This window comes from Homarus americanus, unplaced genomic scaffold (genome assembly GCF_018991925.1).
Source record: "Homarus americanus isolate GMGI-L3 unplaced genomic scaffold, GMGI_Hamer_2.0 scaffold40565, whole genome shotgun sequence".
Classification (NCBI taxonomy): Eukaryota; Metazoa; Arthropoda; class Malacostraca; order Decapoda; family Nephropidae; genus Homarus; species Homarus americanus.
Genome location: NW_024735503.1, coordinates 277,829 through 285,369, shown reverse-complemented (window position 1 = coordinate 285,369; position 7,541 = coordinate 277,829). Strand labels below are relative to the sequence as shown.

The 7,541-nt window shown below is 44.3% G+C and overlaps 1 non-coding gene across 1 annotated transcript; it reads left to right on the top strand.

Moving 5' to 3' along the window:
- Positions 1 to 2,732: 2,732 nt before the first annotated feature.
- On the top strand, positions 2,733 to 2,814 carry Trnas-aga. Its single transcript has one exon. It is a non-coding gene; the product is annotated as a tRNA-Ser (tRNA).
- Positions 2,815 to 7,541: the final 4,727 nt, after the last annotated feature.

The following is a 7,541-nucleotide window of genomic DNA, read 5'->3' as shown; positions in this document are numbered from 1 at the left end:
CACACACACACACACACAACAGGTGAGAAAATAACAATGGACGTAAACAATTCTAACATACTTTCTCGCTAAAAATTCCAAGAAACAGTAAGAGTTTAATCGCACCATAAATTAAACAGTGTGAATTGATTTTTATCTTAAAATTCACACATTAGGAAGTTTTAAATTTTACCGGAGAATAAAATTATACATAAAAGAAATATATAGGAAAAATATTAAGAAAATCATCGTAAGTTTTTTTTTTTTTACTTTTAATTTTTACTTTCAAATTGAGAAGATGAATTCGTGAGTTAATTGACACTTTTTTTTTATTGTGTTAAGTGAAAGGTGGCTGAGAAACGTAGTGTGGGAAAGCCTTTTGTACTAGGAGTTGTAATCAGGAGGCGTATTACAACTTATTCCCCAGTAGATTATAACATGACAACTTATTTCGTACAGTGGGGGGGGGGGAGGAGAGATCTGTTCGTGGTACTTATTCAACACGGATCCTGTAGCCATTGTAAGGGAGTGTAGGAATAGGGATGGGGGTGGTGTCCTATCTATTGGTATTGAGGAAGTGAAGGAACTCATTTTATATCCTGGTTGTGTCTCTGTGTTACGCCGTCCGTTTCCTGCCGTAATGACCCGTAAACCTAGACGCGCAAAGTCATTCCCGGATATCACTAAAGACAATTACGTTTATTATTATTTTTCCTTCTAAAACTTGAAGACTGAATATGGCGTCGGGATTGGCTGTGACTTTTGTATTTTATTTAGTTAAGGTAAAAACAAATTACTTAAGGGTTAATTATTATCTTAAGGTTGGGAATCAGATGAAGCACCACGGTGATACAAGTCATCATCCGGTAATTAGTGTTGTCCTGAATGCTCTATAAAAGGTCTTGGTTGTTGAAGGTTAAATATACAGGATCATCTGGAGATTATCCCACCCCTCCTCTCTCTCTCTCTGCTTATACCACCTTAAGATTAAGCTAACCTAACCTAACCTAACTTAACCTAACCTAACCTAACCTAAAAAGTATGTTAATGACTCCCAGTGCAAGGTCGTCCTCCATCAAGCTCTATAGTCGTCCCAAGTCGTGGTGTCATAGAGAACGACCCGGTAATCCCATATGCAGGAGGTCGTGTTTGAGTCGTTGTCTCTAACTACTCTTCAATGGCGTCTTGTGAGGTTAACCTAATTCCTAAGAGAATCCCCCCCCTCATCCCGTCCACCCCTCATCCCGTCCACCCCTCCTCCCGTCCACCCCTCCTCCCCTTCCCCCTCCACCCATCCCGCACCCCTCCTCCTCCCCCCTCAAGTGTTGGTCTTTAGTTACTGGAGATATTTTTTTTATGGAATCTGCTAATAAAAAAATTTGAAGGAAGGATTTAAAGGTGGAAGAAATAATTAAGAATTGTAGGTGTAGTGGTGGTAGTGGTGATAGTGGTGGTAGTGGTGATAGTGGTGGTAGTGGTGGTGTTAGTGGTAGTGTTGGTGATGGTGGTGGATGATGATTGTGTGTGTGTGTTGATGTTGGTGATGATAAGGGTGGTGTTGGTTATAGTGATGGTGGTGATAGTGATGGTGGTGATAGTGATGGTGGTGATAGTGGATGTAGTGATGGTGGCGTTGGGTCTCTGTGGTCGGGATAATCACGCTTGGCTTCACATTATAACTCTTGCACACGTACAGACGGACAAGGATAACATTTCGAGTTGTACCGCATATCCTCCACACACACACACACACACACACACACACACACACACACACACACACACACACACGCACACACACACACACACACACACACACAGTTCAGGTTCAGATAATGACCTTTGGTGTTAAAAAAATGTGGAGTCATTGATGATGAATTTAATGATCTGTTTCAATGAGTCGAAGATTTTGTCCACAATGACGAATGATGATATAAATAGTTGTAATGATGTTAATAGTAATGATGATGATAGTAATAAAAGATGATATGATGATGACACTACTACTACTATTACTACTACTACTACTACTACTACTAAACTAATAATAATAATAAGAGCAACAACAGTAATAACAACAATAATAACAACAACAATAATAATAATAATAACAATAATAATAATAATAATAATAATAATAATAATAATAATCATACCACAACAACAACAACAACAACAACAACAGCAGCAACAACAGCAGCAACAACAACATCACATACGCAACAAAATATCTTATAAACTAAACCAAAAAACCAAAACAATGACAGATAACATTTTATTTATCACGTAACACAGAACAGCTTAAAAGATCACCGGGAGCTTAAGTTATCGTTCTATACGTTCCACACGACCACCTCCATAAATACCTGAGGGTGAAGCAATTCCTGAACCACCCTCCCCCCCCCCTTCGTCAGTGTCTCCTTCAGGTGGGGGGGGGGGCGTTGGGGAATTAAAAACTACAGTCTAAGTTATTATTGGCTGAAGGGTTTTCATGTTGGTGTGATTATTCAAGAGGTCTCGGGGTTCGAATCTTTCTGGTACTTTGGGTTCGATTCTTGGTATTCTTGATTCGAATCTCGGTACTCTGGGTTTGAATCTCGGTCTTTGGATTTGAATCTCGGTCTTTGGGTTTGTATCTCAGTACTCTGGGTTTGAATCTTGGTACTTTGGGTGGTTTGTGGGTAATGGAATCTCTGTTAATGGTTCTGCAGGGTTCGGTATCTTTGTGTGTGTGTGTGTGTGTGTGTGTGTAAGCAGTGATGGCCGAGTGGTTAAGGCGTCTGACTAGAAATCAGATGGGATCTTCCCGCGTAGGTTCGAATCCTACTCACTGCGGTCAATGGCGAATTTTTTTTAACACAATCATAATCACAGAAAAAAAACTATATAACCTGCTATGGTCGCTGCAGGGAATGTCAGGACCCTTATGAATACTGGCACATAGCAGCCATTAGTGTGTGTTGGCTCTTGAGTGATTCTGACCCAGAGTGAGCGAGTAACATACCCTTCTCTTACCTCTTGTTAGTCGCGCGATATTGGCTAAATCTAAATAAGAAAATAAACGATCACCTGAAGATTAGTCCCCTAGTTTATTTCACCTGAAGATGAACCCTCTAATGGTAACTTAACCTAACCTAATTCCTTCAGGTAATGTTAGGCGTCAGGTGAAATAAGCGTTGCGTTGCTAGAGAGAACATTTCGTAAGCGATGGTGAAACATTCTCTACCCTTTTCAGCGTCTCCGTCAGGTAGGTCTTCTTGCTGATCGTGAGTGGATAACCATAAAACATTGACCAACCACGATCACTGCCCTTCTCCCCCTCCCTAAAAAACTTTCACTGTCCGACATACACACGATGCAGTGATCTAGGCAGTGATAGACTCAAAGGGATCGTGAGCTACCGTGAAAGTCCCCCCCCCCCACACACATTCTCCCCTTACCCCCCTGTGGCGTCTCCTACAGGTAGGTCCTGCTATGGTCACCGTGACTGGGGATACACTAAGACCAGAACGCCCACACTCACTGCCCTCACCGCTTTCACCGCCCGACGGAGGCACGATGCAGTGATGTAAGGGTGTTGATGGAGGCCAGTGATTGTGTCGATGGTGGTAGTGGTGGTGGTAGTGGTAGTGGTGGTGGTGAGGTGTGTAGTGGTGGCAGTGAGAAGTAATTGGTGAAAGTGGTGGTGGTGGTGGTAGTGGTGGCGGTAGTAATTGGTGTAGTAGTAGTGGTGGTGGTGGTTGGCATAGGTTTTGACAGACACAAACATAGACACTCACAGACATAGACACAGACATAAATACACAGACGCAGACAGACATAAACACAAACACACCACAGACAGACACAGACAGACACAGGTTCATTCCAATACCTTACAAGTACCAGAAGCGTATACATGACTGATTCCCGTTCCAGTGACAGTAACACAGGTGGGGCCAGGTGTATGACATCTCTAATTACCTTGTTGAGTTGTTAAGCACCCAGCCAGCGGTTAATGGGCGGGGTGTTGTTATTATTTTGGTGATTATTGTTCATGTTTTGGTGATGGGGGTGAGGTGAAAGGAAGGGTCGGTAGGCAGGAAGGTGTTACTTGACTGAGGGGTGTGTGTGTGTGTGTGTGTGTGTAATGCCGAGCCTCAGAGCATTGTTGATATCATTTTAGCCGCTATCACACGGTATCGATCCTTAGACAATCCAACGAAATATAAAACACAAAAAAGTCGTGACGAACTTTCGAGTATCCATCTTTGTCGTAACTTAAGTGAATTAGATAGAGAAATTCCGAGAAAAAAATTGAAACTACGAACTTAATCAGTTAATGGATTACTTACTCTGAAAACTCAAGCTTAATGATAAATATTTTTTAAAAGTGGATGTCTTATTCTTTGCTATTCAAAAAAAATAAAAAATAAAAATTACTAGCTATGAGAGGCGAGGCAGGATTATGACAGTGACACGTGGCCCCGACACACCCCCACCACCACCACCACGTTTTTCAAGAGGCGGATAATATCTCTTCTTTTAGTAGAGAAAGCGTGGTATAGAGGGCGGCATAAATGAGCAGTTTATTTCTTCCATGAGGGTTTTTCTACCCCAGTGTCAAGAAACAAAAGGTCACCTCTTTCCATAATGCCTTTTTCAACCCCAAAATGTTTTAGAAATAGTCAAGGATCGAGGTAGGAGGAGGAGCAAGAGAAGGAGGGTCTGTTGTGGTAGGAGTGTCAGCTACCTGGTGAACTTTTTTGTTGTGTGAGGGGAGGGGAGGAAGTGGTAAGGGAAGGGGGGGTCACAATGCTTCCTCTTCTACGTTCAGTATTTTGGTTCCGGTTAGGTTAGGTTAGGTTCTCTGTTGTTCCTGGGGCTAGATGGTTGAGGAAGGGACAGTGTGTCTTAGATCAACAAAGTCAACAGCTGGGAGCGTCGCGTCTTGAAGGAATAAATGCCACAGAGATGAGTTCTTGGTGTAAGGATGTCAGGTGTATGGGCTGTGTATGTAGCGTGTAAGGATGTCAGGTGTATGGGCTGTGTATGTAGTGTGTAAGGATGTCAGGTGTATGGGCTGTGTATGTAGTGTGTAAGGATGTCAGGTGTATGGGCTGTGTATGTAGTGTGTAAGGATGTCAGGTGTATGGGCTGTGTATGTAGTGTGTAAGGATGTCAGGTGTATGGGCTGTGTATGTATTGTGTGTATAAAAGGATGGTTTTTGTAGGATGTTTTATACTTCTTAGTTGTATTATTTCTGTATATTTTTTTTATAGATTTAGGTGTATTTGTTTACAAGTTTAAGGCACCGTCTGTATTTTTATTTTTATTTTTTTTTTGAATAAAGAGTTTTAGTTTTACTTCAGTTTCAGTACCTGGACTGTTTATATACCCGCTCATCCATTCATTCATTCATCCATCTATCCATCCATCCGTCCTTCCTTCCATTCATCCATCCGTCTGTCTGTCTGTCTGCTTGCTATTCTCCCACGGCGCCGTCTTTGGGTCGTAGCTTAAGAACCAATTGTGATGCTCTGTCACGTTTTCAAATCCGGGTAAATTTAGCGTGTGTTACCTGCTAATTAGTTTGGGGATCCAGATGTTCAGGTAAGGGGGAAGGGAGGGGACAGCGCCTTTGTTAGGTAGGAGAGTGAGGGAGGGAAGGGGGGCAGCGTGTTGGTAAGGAAGAGGGACAGTGGGAGGGAAAGGGGAGGTGGGGACAGCGGCGTGATCAGGGTACAGGCAAAGACACTCGTTTCGTGAACTCGGGAGTGAGAAGCAGTGATTAATTTTGATACAATTAACGGCCTTTTTCATGATAATTTTGATTATTTTTGTGGCTTTTACGATTGTGTAATTATTATTTATCGAAAGAAATGGTTTTTATTTGATGTATTAGAACAATTCATTTGGCAGTTGTTTTAAACCCTCGCCTCTTAATGCAGGTATACACTGTGTACCTGCAACCCTTAGTAAGGCTGCATGAAACCTTCTATTTTGTACGTGGGGAAAAAATAACCTCTTTTCAGTGCTTCCGTGCGTCAAGGATAGCCTGGCACGACCCGCCCCGTACTGCAGGGTCACGTACCTCACCACCACGGACATACGGACGAGGCCACGACCCACATAAGGCTTTTCCCTCTCGGCATAAATTACCGCCAGTAACACCTCAGACGTGGCTGCTGGTGACAGGCAAGGTGTCGTCTTGTTACCTTGGCTAAAGATGATGCTATGTTTTGACCTTGATTAATGGCAGGTGAGGACGCCGGGTGAGGGTGTAGTGTGGAGCGTGGGCCAGGGGTGTAGTGAGGAGCGTGGGCCAGGGGTGTAGTGAGGAGCGTGGGCCAGGGGTGTAGTGAGGCCGGGTGAGGGTGTACAGTAGCGAGGCGTGGGCCAGGGGTGTAGTGTGGAGCGTGGGCAGGGGTGTGGGGAGCGTGGGCCAGGGGTGTAGTGAGCGGGGCCAGGGGGTGTGAGGGCTGGGCCAGGGTGGAGAGCTCAGCCAGGTGTAGTGTGGAGCGTGGGCCAGGGGTGTAGTGAGGAGCGTGGGCCAGGGGTGTAGTGAGGAGCGTGGGCCAGGGGTGTAGTGTGGAGCGTGGGCCAGGGGTGTAGTGAGGAGCGTGGGCCAGGGGTGTAGTGAGGAGCGTGGGCCAGGGGTGTAGTGAGGAGCGTGGGCCAGGGGTGTAGTGAGGAGCGTGGGCCAGGGGTGTGGTGAGGAGCGTGGGCCAGGGGTTCCGAGAGGTGAGGAGCGTGGGCCCGGGGGTCAGTGAGGAGCGTGGGCCAGGGGTCAGTGAGGAACAACCGAGGTTGTAAGGAAGATCACGGGGTGGAGGCACACGGGAAAAATCATTCAATCAGTCAGTCAGTCAGTCCAGTCAACCAGTCCAGTCCAGTCAGTCCTGACCCAGTTGAGCTGACCAACGCAACAAGGTAGAATCACAGAAAACACACACACACACACACACACACACACACACACACACACACACACACACACACACACACACACACACACACACACGTGATCACTGGTAAATGGGGAAAGTTTGGTGATTATTTTTTGTAGTGTTTCTTTAGTGATTGTTGGAGTGAGGCGTTTGTTGGAGACCTTCAACCTCCTCCCTACCGCAAGATGGTGTGTGTGTGTGTGTGTGTGTGTGTGTGTGTGTGTGGTGAAGGTGTGAGTGTGTTTATGAGTATGAATATAATAATAATAATAATAATAATAATAATATAATTGGTAATGACATTGGGACGTAATTTAGAAGGTAGCGAAAGTGTAATTAGGTAATCTAGGTAAATTTAAATGGCGTAATTAGATAAAGTGTTAATGAACGGGGCAATTACCAGGGTTCCAGGGGTTAGTCAGTCAGTGTTACCAGCTCTTGTTCTGTAGGTGGTGACGGCCCAGTGTTGCCAGATCATGTTGATGTTATAGCGGGTTAATGAGAGATGCGACGATACACCTGCCCAATTATTAGTTTCTAGAGGTGTACTGTACATACATACATACATACCCATATACGTACATACATACATACATACATACATACATACATACATACATACAGTAACCAAA